At 38.9% G+C, this 15,294-nt stretch overlaps 1 pseudogene; it reads left to right on the top strand.

Moving 5' to 3' along the window:
* The first annotated feature begins 835 nt into the window (after window positions 1-835).
* Window positions 836-1,174, top strand: LOC145124776 (putative mitochondrial protein AtMg00820 pseudogene; annotated as a pseudogene).
* Window positions 1,175-15,294: the final 14,120 nt, after the last annotated feature.

Here is a 15,294-nt window from a genome sequence, read left to right as displayed (position 1 = left end):
TCGTTTCTGTGGAGAGTGTATAGAGGCTGCAACCTACATCATTAATCACCTCCCATCCAAGGCCATCAAAGATGAAACGCCATATGAAATAGTGTTTGGACAAAAACCAGATTATGAGCACATAGAACCTTGGGTTGTTTGGTCTATTATAGCAGTATAGAGACCAGAGGTGATAAGTTTGAGTTCAGAGGGAGACCAGAGGTGATAAGTTTGAGTTCAGAGGGAGAATAAGGGTGTTTATGGGATATCCACAAGGAACTAAGGGTTTTAAAATACTTGACATTTAACATGGGAGAATGGTAATCTATCGCGACGTTAAATTCGTTGAAAACAATTTTCCGTTTGCACAACTCAAGTCGAAAAACTCAACGTCTCATGCATTTGGGACACCAAGCTGGCAAGAAGATGACTGGGTTAAATAAGTTGAAGCCAAAAACATTTAATGGAATGGAACGACCCATTCAGATTCTCAAACCAAAACCACTAAGCCATCCTCTCAAATCGAACCCACTGAGACCACCTCTCCACATGTTCCAGTTGATTTAGTTGGATCTAGAGGTGAAACGCAAGTAGCGATTGAAACTGAAACTCAACATTTCATGATTAACATCAAGTCCCAAGAGTCACAAGAACGAGAATCCCACCATCTCGGCTGCAAGATTATGAAGTCACGTTGCCACCCACCATCGACCATGAAAAACCTGTGCTCGATCGAACTTCTTCCACGGTACATCCTCTTTCAAATTATGTTTCTTATGATAAATGTTTAGCTTATCATCAAGTTTTTTTACCGGCCATTACGTCAGTTAACGAGCCCACATCCTTCAAAGAAACTATGCAGGATGAAAATTGGCTCCTTGCCATGCAACGTGAAATTAAAGCTCTCGAAGATAATGAGACATGGACATTGGAAACTCTGCCGGAAGGGAAACATGCCATTGATTCGAAACTGGTCTACAAAATTAAATACAAACCCAATGGGGAGATCGAAAGGTACAAGGCTCGTCTTGTTACAATAGGTTTTACTCAAATTGAAGGAGTCGACTATCATGACACATTTTCTCCAGTTGCGAAACTAGTGACAATTCGAACACTCATCACTATTGTGGTCAAAAGAAATTGGTCATTGCATCAACTGGATGTTAATAATGTGTTCCACCATGGCAATTTGTAAGAGGAGGTCTATATGAAAGTCCCACAAGGTTTCTGCAGCAAATAAGTTACTAAAGTCTGTCATCTTAGAAAGTCTTTGTATGGGTTAAAACAAGCCTCTCGTACTTGGCATCAAAAGTTTACGGTCTCCTTGTTGGAGATTGGGTTCAAACAATCCCACGTTGATCATTCTCTTTTCACCTACAACGAAAAGCGCAAGTTTGTTGCAATCTTGATTTACGTTGATAACATGGTCATCACTGGTTATCACGAGGATATGATTCAAAGAACCAAGGACCACTTAAACGTCAACTTCAACATATATACTCCATGGACATTCTGTCCGATTGTGGACAACATTTTTGTTGCCCTAGTGCTTTTACCATGGAGCAAAACTTGAAAATTGACCAATGACATGAATACGACAAAGCTGATGCATCCCTTTACCGGCGTCTCATCAGGAGGTTATTATATCTACATGCCACACAAACTGATATTTTTTATGCTGTAAATGTCCTTAGCTAATTCGTTTATGACCCGAGGACATTTCACATGAATGTCGTTCTTCGTGTGCTTTGATACCTAAAGTCCACTCTCGGTCAAGGAATTTTCATACCCAAGAATGGTGGTTTTAACCTTGTCGCTCACTGTGATGCGGGTTGGCTGGGATGCCGTTATACAAGACATTCAAGGTCCGATTACTTGTTGCTTTTGGGAGGTGCTCTTGTGTCTTGGAAGAAAAAGAAACAATATGTGGTTTCACGTTCGTCGGCAAAGGCTAAATATCGAGCCATGGCTACAACGGTTAGCGAGGTGCTTTGCATGCCTTGGTTACCGAAGGATCTTACAGTTAACCTTGAAGATGCTACGTCTCTTTGTTGTGAAAATCAAGCTGCCCGACATATTGCCAATAATATGGTTTTCCATGAACGAACTAAACACGTTGAGATAAATCGTTTTTATGTTCGAGAACGGGTTGAATCTCACGAGATCCTGCCACTTCATGTGTCCAGTAAACATCAAATTGTAGATCTTCTCACTAAACCTGTGGGAGCTCAACCCCTTCGTGACTTACTTGGCAAGCTGGGTGTTCATAACCTCCACACTCCAGCTTGAAGGGGAGTAAAAGATTATTCCAGAATCATAAAGGATAATTATGTAGAATAATTGTAACGAGTATGAAAACAAAATTAGAGTAAAAGAGTAATGAACACGAGAAGTAAATAAGTTCTGGTTTAGCTCATATTACTTCCAATGAACACAAAGTACAAAATTAGACAGTAGAAGTGGGAAAACTCTCTTATCCAACTCTATGTTCCACCCCTATTTATAGGAGGCTGGAAGTACAAAAAATACTAAGTCATGGATTTAAGCTTCGTAAACAAAGTGCCTTAGAAAATACATAAAAATATACGAAACTAACAAATACACAGACTTCGACATTTTACAAGACATTTTGACTCTATAATCTCCCCCTTTGTAAACATGTCGAAATTCACAATTCATGAGAATCTGTGCTGCGAAGTGCATCATCTTCGTATCTCCGTATACCAAGTCAAAATCTTCTTAAGCTCAGTCTTATCCCCTTAGTTATTCTTCGTGCAATTGTTCATACGAACAATGAAGTTCATTTATTGTGATGTAGTGTATCGTTCAATCTCTGAAGCTTGGAATAAAAACCTCTTTGCTTTCCTTTTCTTGTCTTTTCCCGAAAATACAAGAACCAAAGGCTTAAGACAAATCTCACCATCAGCAAACTTCTTTAGTTTAGCCTGAGTCTTCGTAACTACCAATGCAACCTTCACTTCTCTTCCCATTGCTGATGCCGACTCCACATCAGTCAATGGCAGAAAATCATAGTAATGGTCTATGAAGATTTTAACATGTGCAAGACCAAGCCTGAAAGCATCTTTGTTAGTTCCTTGTAATTTCAAAGCATCCAAGTCTTTCAAGATCAATGACACTTGAATCAAATCATTCAGATTCATCAATGGAAAATCAACAATAGAGAAATCACAAACTTGGTTGTTCGCCCTTACAACATGATACCGAACATTTTGTATCATATTTTCGAACAAAACATCTTTTGTAATGCTAATAACCTTCTTGATCTTTACAAGTGACCAAATCTCTTTAGGTTCTTTTCCAACTACAACTTGAAACCTAAGTTTCATATGAATGAAATCATCTTCATTGTCGAAATTTTCTACTATATTGTATCGAGCCATCATAAACATCATTTCGTTCACATGGCTTCTTCTCAAATGCATACATATGATTATATACCACCTTGGCTACAATGTTTTCATAACTATACAATTTATTTGGATCTCTCTTATCCATGCCAGGTGGATCACTTTCACGAATTATCATTATGCTTTGGATTTGCCTCTGTTTTTTCATTTCCGCCTCAATTTCAGCTTTCTTCTCCTCCTTCGTCTTTTCGATCAAAATCCCTTTTCCTTTATCACCTTTGGCTTCAGTAACAGAAGCATTTGGTTTTGAGGCACTTGAACTACCTCCTCCAACAGATGAACCAATAACAATTCCCGTTACAATGGGTCTTGTTGTCGTTTTGATTGCTTCCTTTGTACTGGCTTTCGAAATAATAGGTGTTGGAACTTGAGTTGAAACTACTTTCGATGAAACACCAGTAGTTATAATCTTATCAGTTTTCTTCATCTTATCATCTGCTTTTGTGACTTTCGAAGATTTTTCTACACTAACTTTCTTTTCTCCCCCTTGCACCCCTGTGATAGCAGGTGGGGCATTAGCAGGCAACATCTGAGCAAATTTCGTAATGGGTGCCACAGCTTTCTGTATTGCTTGGTCAAGAATGTTTAAATTCTGAGTGAGAAACTCAGGAGTTAAGAATGATTGCTGAGCAGGTTTAGATACAAGTGCTTTAAGTTCTCCAAGCATCTCCTTCAACGTCCCAAACTGATCTTTGTCTTCATTTTCTTTGGCTTCGATGGTTGGTACAGTAGCTTGAAACGTTTGGATAAACTTTGTAACAACTCCGGCAATGATATCAACCTTTGAGTGAAGTGAAGAATAACTAGTATTCAACTCACTAATTTCTTTCGAAACCTCCGTCTTCGTTTCTTCTAACTTCCTGTTGACGTCTTCTTGAACTGTCTTAACATCCTTTACAAAAAGAACATGACGTTCTTTTGCAACATGTCGAAGCTCCTTGATTTTAGAGTTAAACGAATCAGCTTGAGCCTTGACTCGTAACTCATTGTTTTTGTCAACTGTATCCAATTGTCGTTAAATACAAAGCTCCACTGGCTTTAGCATTACATCAACCTCTATCCCTGAAACCAAATTCTTTGCTCTAGAATCTGCTTGAGATTGTAAAATAGAGTTGAGTTTTCTATTCAGAATCTTGAACTGCTTTCCCGACATTAGCATATGATCAGGATTATCCTCCTCTTCCGAATCAAAGTGTAGATCTTCAAATGTTCCTCCGAAACCTCCTCCGTCTGTGTCATCATCAGAATTTGGTTTTGGTGGGTTTGTGGATTGAGATTGGAAAAGTGTAGTGAAAGGCTGTTGTAGGATGTGTTCAAAAGTTGGTGATGTTGTGATGGTTGAAACAGGTTGAATGAATGGTGGAAGAGAAATCAAGGTAGTTTGTGGTTGTGTAACAAAGAGTGGTAAAGAAGTATCTATAGTCGAAGTAACTACAGATGTAGAGAAGATAGGAATACCTTGCGACGCTTGATCAACACTCATTGTAACATGTGCACCCGTATCAGATACGTTTGCAACGATGTTAGAAATTGGAACCTCCTCAGAAACTGATTTGGTTACCACAATTTCGAGTGGAGTTGGCATGGTTGTTATGATTGGTGTAACCGACGAAGTGATAATTGGAATGGATACCTTTGGAGAAGTCGATCCCAAAGGAGTATCAGGGGCAATTTCGTCTTTGGATGATTCGTCACGAACCACCAGCTTTTTCTTTTTCGTCTTTTCAGCAATGTGTTTGGCCACCTCCTGAGCTCTTCATTTCTTTGACGACGGAGAGACCGGTGCTGGAATCTCACAAACTTTTACTCCTTTCCTGTTTAACTAAGCTTTACGAATAGTGAGAGTCTGATCATCAGATGAGGTTTGTTTTTGTGATAACTTCCTCAGTCTTTTTAATACACCCGATTTCGAAGGAATCAATTCCTTTGAAGATTCATCAACAACTTTCTCAGGCTTCTCAACTTTCTTTTCAGCCTTCTCCTTTTCAGCACTCTTCTTCTTAGGAGACTTAGATTTTGCCTTTTTCGAACTTTCAGCAACAACAACTTCATCAGGTTTCGTCGAATTCTTTGATTTCTTGAACTTCTTTGAAGATCCATCATCAGGCAACAAAACACCAGTAACCATAGTAGGATTAACAGTCTTCAAATACCTAACCAAAACTGGGTTTGTCGGATCAATTTTATTCAACATCCCATCAGGGATTCTAGCAATACTGGGGAATTCATCTGCATCATCCTCCACCGATTTTGGAAAATGATACTTTAAGAACTCAGCCTTTGGCTCTTCATCAGAAACTTGAATACTCTCCTTCTCATGCACATACTTTAAAATTAAGCTACAGTACCTTGCACATGAGATTCCTTTCACCACATGCATATTTTCCAGGCTCTTAATAAACTCCTTCCACATCTGAGTAGCAAAATCTACATTCAGATCATAGTATAAACCCACAACCATTGCATAAACTTCAAGTCTACCCTTATCAAGACCTACACTTCATCCAGTCAAGCAACGAAGATAAATTCCAAATAAGAAATTCCATATTCACAGAAGACTAGATTTCTAGAAATCACATATCTTGGTGAGTGGTGGCTGATGACCCATCTCATTGAACGTAAAAATTATCTGTGCATTGGTTTGTTTGAAGAACGGTGGTGAATTGGGGATTTCCAAAATCTTGGAAAAGATCTTCTTCGTTAGTTTGAACTTCTTATCATTCACTAGGTTAAACGTGATGACATCCATGGCTTTGCTGTAGGTAGCAGTTGAACCAGCCATGGACAGCCAAGTCATCGGTACTGCGAATGAATTAAACATCACCGTAGCAAGTCCCGAGTGTTGAAGCGCAACAATCAACATTTTTAATTCCTCAGGGTACAGAGAAACATTACCCTCAACTTGGTAATTAGTGCTTTGGATCTTCATGATTGGATTCGAATAAATTTCGTCAGTGTTTGTGATTTGTGTGGCAGCCATTGATGAGTTTTGAGAGCTTTTGATGAACAGAAGACAATTAGGGCATTTTGTGCTTTTGAGAGTTTTTGATCGCGTAAAGTATAAATGATGAATCAATTTCCTTTATATATGTATCCCCAATTGAATATTAACCGACTTCATTAACTCTGTAGCCACGTCTTTCCTTGAAAATCGCACCACTAGCTGTTACAGTCGTTATGTCAGATAAAGCACCTTGAAAATCGGGTCAAGTTGCTAAATGGTTACATCAGACTGTTCGTGAGTAACAAGTATAGAAGACCAAAAACCTTCGGCATGGAAGATGGGCTCTGTGACAACCCGAAATTTTTTTGCTTTTAAGGCCTAGTGAATCAACTCAACGGAGAGTCAAACTCATTGGTAATGAGTTCTAGCCTTGTTAAAGGTCTTTCTAAGGAGTTTTAGCCTAGTGCACTTAAGGAATAAGTGTTGGATTTTATCTGCTAAAGGCCACAGTACAAGATTCAAACCCTAAACTCCATCTTGTGGAGTTTACGACCGTAAACATGGAGTTTACGGCCGTAAACTCATGTAGGCCGTAAACTCCTCCATATTAGTTCATTTCTTTCACTTTTCTTCATTCCTTCACTTTCACCTCAAGAACACATAAGTTTTCTTTCAAGTATCATCCCAATGTTCATACTTGATCTTCAAAAATCGTAAGTGTTCTTTCTCTAGTTAGTTGTTAATCCTTCTTAACTAGCTCATGATTCATCCATGGAAATCATGTTTTCTTAGATCTTCAAGTTTCACCAAGAACACCAAGAACACACACTAGTGTTCTTGGCCAATATCAACCATTTCAAGCTTCTAGATCGTAAGTACACTTCCCTATACTTCATAGCTAGTTAGTATCCATGCTTAGAGACTTGAAACATGCCTTTTCCCATGAAGATCATGAGTTTACGGTCGAAGATCTTACAGGACCGTAAAATCAATGTTAATGCTTGTATTGGCCATAAACCCTATAAGATGCACGACAAGTGATCCAGAACCCTTCCTTGATGTTTGAAGGACCTTAAACTTCACTCAAGTTCACAATGACCATGATTTTACGGCCGTAAACTCCTTTGGGCCGTAAAATCATCAAAAGCCTCATTTGAGGTGGTCTTCTTCATACAAATGAAGAGCAAAAGCCCTTAAAGTTCCCTAGCATTCAAACCAACACTTTAGCATGTTTGACCATGAGTTTACGGCCGTAAACTCCCATGGGCCGTAAACCCATGACCGTAAACTCATGTGAGTGCCATTCTACCTTCCTTTGATGAATCACATGTGATTCCAACACTTGGTCAAGGTGTTTCCTAGTCCCGGAAGGTGTTTCCTTTCATATAGTTGTCTATAAACACTATATTCATGTCAATATGTGTCCTTATATGTCATTTATGACTTATTGTGTCTCGGGACTTCGTTCGTGGAACTTCTCATCCTTACACGCATACCTGTTTGAATCACACACATAAGGTGAGTTCATACCTCGTAATGAATCTTTTAACTGTTTTAAGGGGGGGGGGGGGGAAACAACTTGAACACAATGATAATTGTGTAAATGTTTGTTATAAACATCTTTCAAAATGTTACTTATGTCATTTATAAGTTGTCAAAACATTTCAAAACTCTTTAAAGTTATGTTACTTTATAGTTATAGAAAACTCCGTTTTTAAAGTACAAGCATAACTTAGTAGATAAATGAGTCTTTTCAATAACAGCTCAAGTAGAACATTAGTAAACTATAATAGGTATAGTTTAGGAGAATGCTATTCATGACTTCTAGTACAATGAAGCACACAAAGAGTCAGTTCATACATGAGTCAAACACACAGTGAAGAGAATCAAACAATACCATACAGGACTTATAGTGAAGAGAATCAAACAATACCATACAGAGAGAACACACAATTACGAGAAACAAACAGAACGTACAAGATACAGTACAAAACAAACAAGTTAGGTTGCTATAGCATGAGAATACATACATGATCTAATTATACCAATGAATCACTAACTCATTGTTTTAAAAAAAAGGTGATAGTTATATTGGGTATACATGATCATATAACAAATGTGAATTACACGGATTGCAAGAACTTGCAAATGTCGCGTTTGGTTCCCTTAATCTCTTGATAGGGAGAGCGTTTAGTAGGGGTTCTAGCCTTCACATTATGACCGTAATAAAACAAATATGTTTTTAGGTTATTAGTACATCCGCATGTCCCTATAAACGACAACTGTGTACTTACATTTCCCATTACTTTCATAAAGTGACAGTACCACTTGAAAGTCAAACTCAAACTATTTTCGAGTCAAGATAGTTATAAACTAGGGAAAATATACATTTTTACAATCGACAAACTGAACAGTCGAGTCTAGCACATCACAGAAGATGCCTTGGTAGAAGGCTACGTTTAGAAGAAAGGACCATAATGCTAGTCTTATGATTCCTTAATGTATACATCACATGATATATATATATACCAATAGAGTCCGACAGGTAATAGGATGTGTGCTCTCTGCTTCATTTCCTGTTCCTTGTTTGGTTGTGGGCTTGGAACGAATTCACCCAATCTATTTTCTACCCGATTCTATATATATGTATGCTTAGTATACATTAAGTCATCATAAGGGTACCAGGTATGGGTCAGGTTATAGGACACAGAGTCAAAGCACATTTTTCTAGTACAAAACATACTTTCCAAAATCAGTACTTTTGGTATACAAAACTAGAAACTTCCCAGTAAAGGGTTTAATCCATTTTATTAAACCAGTACAATTTAAAGGACCTTAGGTGGGTAACTCTATAATACCTTAGTTTATACACCATGCTTATATATAAAACTAATACCCAATAGGTAGTTGGATGCGTGCTTTCCACCTTACTTCCTATTCCTCGTTTGGTTGTGGGCTTAGGGCAGATTCACTCAATTAACTTTCTATCCGATATTAGATTATATATAGCAGTATAAGCTAAGCTATTATATAAGTAGTCACTGTGGTCACTATTTTATTATACGAAATAAGGGTTTTCTTAAAGAACTTTTCATTAGATACAAAGGAACCATTACAATTAACTCCATGAGTAACAAGCGTTTACACTAGGGTTATATACGACGATGAACTAACAACCAATGGGATGTGTGCTATCCGCCTTAATTTCTATTCCTCGTTTGGTTGTGAGCTTAGGGCAAATGCGCACAATCAATTGTTTGTTTACTCTGAGTCTTATATAACTCGTATCCGCTTAGTACCCATAGAAAGGGTTGTAGTGTTATTTTACTTAAACTTCCATCAAAGTAGGAAATATAGGATTTTCTAGAGGAACAGGCGATCTTTTCAAAACAGAACTCACAACTTACACCATTTTACATCTACATTTTCAACAACACTTTACAACTTACTCGCATCACTAATCTTATGAAGTCACCAGCTTAATTGCTGATCAACTCTTTCAAATAGCTTGTATTCTCAGGAGACTATTAGACAGGTGCTCGTGCTGGGAATTCAGAAGATGGAGCATTATAGCTTCAAGTCTTGTTTTGTTATTTGTTTATGAATTCTATGTTTTGGGAACACACACATTGTAAACACTTTCTTTCGGAATGAAATGGTTGTTCATTACTTGCTTACCATATACATATCTCGTGATACTAAACATGACGTCCTCCACCCCCGAACGATTCCGCCGTTCCGGTTTTGGGGTGTAACAGATTGGTATCAGAGCATTGTTTATAGTGAACTAAGTATATCAGCCAATAAAAGATATACAACTATAAATACAATGGGGCTTAAGTGCTCTGGACAATGATATATTTTTAGAGCATAACGATAAGGTTATAAAAATATACCTACTTGCTTATACATGTACAAAATAGAACTAGTGTCACGAGGAGAACATAACTAAAGTATTTAAAGGTTGGACACTGTCGTCAACCTGAACAGTTATGTAATCATAGTTAGGATCAATATAGCCTGATCAACTATATTCATTCGAGATGTGACCGACATGTGTTTGGGAATGATGTGGTGTTGCAACAGTGTTAAAACTTACCTGAACACCAATCAAGAGAACACCAGAACAAGTACATTACGTTAAAATACTATAAGAGTATTTTAGTCCATATAAATAACTTATGTGATAACTTAAAAGACCCTTACGGATAGGTCTATAATCTTGCAATGTATATTCCTAAAGTTTCATATATAATTAAGATCTTATAGACTTAGAATCTGTGGTCTACGCTTCGCTATCCATTCCTATTAAGGGTATAGTTTTGACGTAGGATCACTTATTCAAAGGTCTATTTAATCTTCAATTATATACAAACTTGTATACATTGTACAATTATAGGAGGACACCGTAAGGATCACCCCATAAAGTTAACTTAAAGCTCATAGATTCTTTAGTCACTTTCATTCTCGCACGACCAACCCAGGTAAATGTAACCACTTCCTCATAGTAGACAACAGAAGAGTCCAGGAGAAACAAGGACAAGTTCATGAGATGTTTTCAAAGAGGGATCAGCCGAAGTAACCAAAACGTCTTACACGTCACACTAATAAATAATAATCTGGGTAGTTAAATGAGCGAGTGGAAACACTGCTCACATTATATGTTACGATTATTTTCTTACATGCAGCTGGTAACAGTTATTCAGGAAACAGATATTCATTCGAGGATAGTTGTTTCAAATTCATAGAGTTCATTAGCTATAGACTCTTTTATGAATTATTTGTAGAACCCTGTGGAAGTCAGGACCCGATACATCCAGAACTAGGATAACCTTGTCTTTTCAGCTTTCGGATTGTGCCCATTGCTTTAGACTTATTCTGTCTCGTCTTTGTATTCTTTTAGCAAAGATGCCTCCTCGTAGATCTAACAGACGCACTACTCCGATAACTCCAATGCCGCCTCCTTCGCAAATCGATATGGCAGCTATAAACGCTGCAGTGGCTGCGACTGTGGCAACAACCATGGCTCAATATCACTACATCAGTACTAGTGGAGGTGAAACGCCTACTGATTCTACTCGAGGTAAGGTCCTCGTGCGCTTGAGAGAGTTCTCATAATAGGACTTCACCAATTGCCAGCCATTGTCCTTTAATGGGACTGAAGGAGTCATTTCTCTCATGCAATGGTTCGAGAAAACAGAGTGGATCTTCGAAATCTGTTTATGCCCAGAAGGAAGCAAAGTGAAGTTTGCTGCCTGCACCTTCTCTGGCAAGGCCCTAACATGGTGGAACAGCCATGTTAAGTCATTGACCCTATCAATGGCTAACTCATTAGGTTGGGAAAACCTAAAAGAGTTAATGCGGGAGGAAACTGCCCGTTAGGCGAAATTCAAAAACTGGAACAAGAACTGTGGGATCTCACTATTGTCGGCTCAGACATAGTGACCTACACTGACCGGTTCAGCGAGCTAGCAGCTCTATGTCCCGCGATGGTTACCCCGGAGAGCAAGAAGATAGAAAGATACATTTGGGGTCTGACTGCTCCGACCTAAGGAAATGTGTTGTCTTCTAACCCAGCCACGTTCGATAGTGCTAAACTCCTGGCTCAGCGACTCATCGACCACGGAGTCCGCCATGGTGTAAAAGTCCCTATTCCCGAACCACCGAGGGAAGAGGACTATAATCAGAAGTCGGGGATCAAGAGGAAGAAGAAGCAAACAACACAGGACACCCCGCAAGAGCAACGAGCGAGTACTATGTATGCCGCTACGACGCCTACTGCTCCAGCACCTGCTAGTCTCTATGCTGGAACCCTGCCGAAGTGTGGAAAGTGCAACTTTCACCACACCGGAGTATGCCGGGAAATGCAGTGTCTGAATTGCCATAGAAGGGGACACACAGTCCGTTTCTGCAGGACACCGACTCAACTGATCTCCCATGTCCCCGGAGCTGAAGAAAACCAAGCCTGCTATGGCTGTGGTGAGACCGGACACAATCAGAGGGGCTGCCCGATAAAAAGGAACTCAGGCGTGGATGGACGCATTCTGATGATCACTGCAAGGGAATCTACCCCGGAGTCGTCGACGAGTAGCGGTACGTTTTCGAAATGGTAATTACTTTTAAAATTAATTTATATATCCATATAAGATTAAAGTTTGGGGATAACACCTAAAAGTAATTATAATAACTCACATATTGAAATAGGTCACAATATTCAAGAAAACTAAAAGATCCTTTAGAGAAGCTATTATGGCCTACCATATACATTAGGGTTGTGAACAACTAAGATGTTGCAGACTTAGAGTGAGTGACTCCGCTTAGGTTCCCATTCCTTAATTGGTTGAGGATTTGAGGCATGGTTACTTAGTCGACTGCCTGGTTCAGTTTAAATATTCATAACTTGTATATGGCAGGCGATTGTAGTGGTATCAAGGAGGATCATGATATAAAGTATCCCCACCAATTATTAGAGCACTCTCGTTTGTATGTATGCGCACATAGCGGTACGATACGTAGGAGTGTTAACCTCAAAGGGAAATCAGGAAACACGGGAACATTCACAAAGAGTACATTTTCGAACATACTAGGAGTACATTGTCGAACATACTAGGAGTACAGTATCGAGCATACAAGGGATACATCATCGTATAGCAGACGTTTCTTTCATTTGACCAAAACTTTGTTCAGTAAACAGTCCGTTACTTTCATTCGTCATGAGTTGGCGTGGTCCTCACCATACTGAGTTCATATGTTTATATCGCCTCGATCGGCAAGTTCTCGAAACTTTCGTCATTCGTATCGAAAGTCCGACCTAAACCTCAGTTTTATCTTTCGTATTCTAAACCCCCGAAATACTCGTGCGAGGAGTACTTTGTCCTCCGAAGCCTTATCGTCAGATGTCTGCAAACCGTCAAGAAATACCACTCGTCCAACAGACCAAGTTCGAGCACAGAGGCTAAGGACGAATACATCCCACCTATCACTATTCAGGGTATACACAAGGGTGGTATATGATTATGATTACGCAGATTTAGTATGTGTGTTTCCGCGCTATCTCCTGTTCCTTTTTTGGCTGTGGACCTGGGGCAGAGTCGCACATCCGACCGTCTTACTAACCCTAATTATATACGACTTGTATGCACGAGGTAGTGATAGATGGACCAAGTACGAATCCAAACATAAACACCAGGGCAACGTTGCCAGGTCTACGAGTAAGTATTCCGACAATCAGAGGAGTGCAACCCCAGTAGTAATGCTAAGAAAGCTAATTTCGGGACGAAATTCCATATAACGGGGGGATGATGTGACAACCCGGAAATTTTTTGCTTTTAAGGCCCAGTTAATCAACTCAACGGAGAGTCAAACTCATTGGTAATGAGTTGTAGCCTTGTTAAAGGTCTTTCTAAGGAGTTTTATCCTAGTGCACTTAAGGAATAAGTGTTGGATTTATTTGCTAAAGGCCACAGTACAAGATTCAAACCCTAAACTCCATCTTGTGGAGTTTACGACCGTAAACATGGAGTTTACGGCCGTAAACTCATGTAGGCCGTAAACTCCTCCATATTAGTTCATTTCTTTCACTTTTCTTCATTCCTTCACTTTCACCTCAAGAACACATGAGTTTTCTCTCAAGTATCATCCCATTCTTCATACTTGATCTTCAAAAATCGTAAGTGTTCTTTCTCTAGTTAGTTGTTAATCCTTCTTAACTAGCTTCATCCTCATGATTCATCAATGGAAATCATGTTTTCTTAGATCTTCAAGTTTCACCAAGAACACCAAGAACACATACTAGTGTTCTTGGCCAATATCAACCATTTCGAGCTTCTAGATCGTAAGTATACTTCCCTACACTTCATAGCTAGTTAGTATCCATGCTTAGAGACTTAAAACATGCCTTTTCCCATGAAGATCATGAGTTTACGGTCCAAGATCTTCCAGGACCGTAAACTCAATGTTAATGCATGTATTGGCCATAAACCCTATAAGATGCAAGGCAAGTGATCCAGAACCCTTCCTTGATGTTTGAAGGACCTTAAACTTCACTCAAGTTCACAATGACCATGAGTTTACGGCCGTAAACTCCTTTGGGCCGTAAACTCATCAAAAGCCTCATTTGAGGTGGTCTTCTTCATACAAGTGAAGATCAAAAGTCCTTAAAGTTCCCTAGCATTCAAACCAACACTTTAGCATGTTTGACCGTGATTTTACGGCCGTAAACTCCCATGGGCTGTAAACCCATCACCGTAAACTCATGTGAGTGCCATTCTACCTTCCTTTGATGAATCACATGTGATTCCAACACTTGGTCAAGGTGTTTCCTAGTCCCGGAAGGTGTCTCCTTTCATATAGTTGTCTATAAACACTATATTCATGTCATTATGTGTCCTTATATGTCATTTAGGACTTATTGTGTCTCGGGACTTCGTTCGTGGAACTTCTCATCCTTACACGCATACCCGTTTGAATCACCCACATCAGGTGAGTTCATACCCCGTAATGAATCTTTTAACTGTTTTAACTGTTTTAAGGGCGGGGGGGGGGGGGGAATACAAGTTGAACACAATGATAATTATGTAAATGTTTGATATAAACATCTTTCAAAATGTTACTTATGTCATTTATAAGTTGTCAAAACATTTCAAAACTCTTTAATGTTATGTTACTCTATAGTTATACAAAACTCCGTTTTTAAAGTACAAGCATAACTTAGTAGATAAATGAGTCTTTTCAATAACAGTCCAAGTAGAACATTAGTAAACTATAATAGGTATAGTTTAGGAGAATGCTATTCATTAATTCTAGTACAATGAATCACACAAAGAGTCAGTTCATACATGAGTCAAACACACAGTGAAGAGAATCAAACAATACCATACATAACTTATAGTGAAGAGAATCAAACAATACCATACAGAGAGAACACACAATTACGAGAAACAA

The sequence above is a fragment of the Lactuca virosa genome, chromosome 1, assembly GCF_052849685.1.
Source record: "Lactuca virosa cultivar CGN04683 chromosome 1, Lactuca_virosa_CGN04683_v6, whole genome shotgun sequence".
Taxonomy (NCBI): Eukaryota; Viridiplantae; Streptophyta; class Magnoliopsida; order Asterales; family Asteraceae; genus Lactuca; species Lactuca virosa.
The sequence above is the reverse complement of the archived record's forward strand: the minus strand, read 5'-3'. Positions and strand labels throughout refer to the sequence as shown.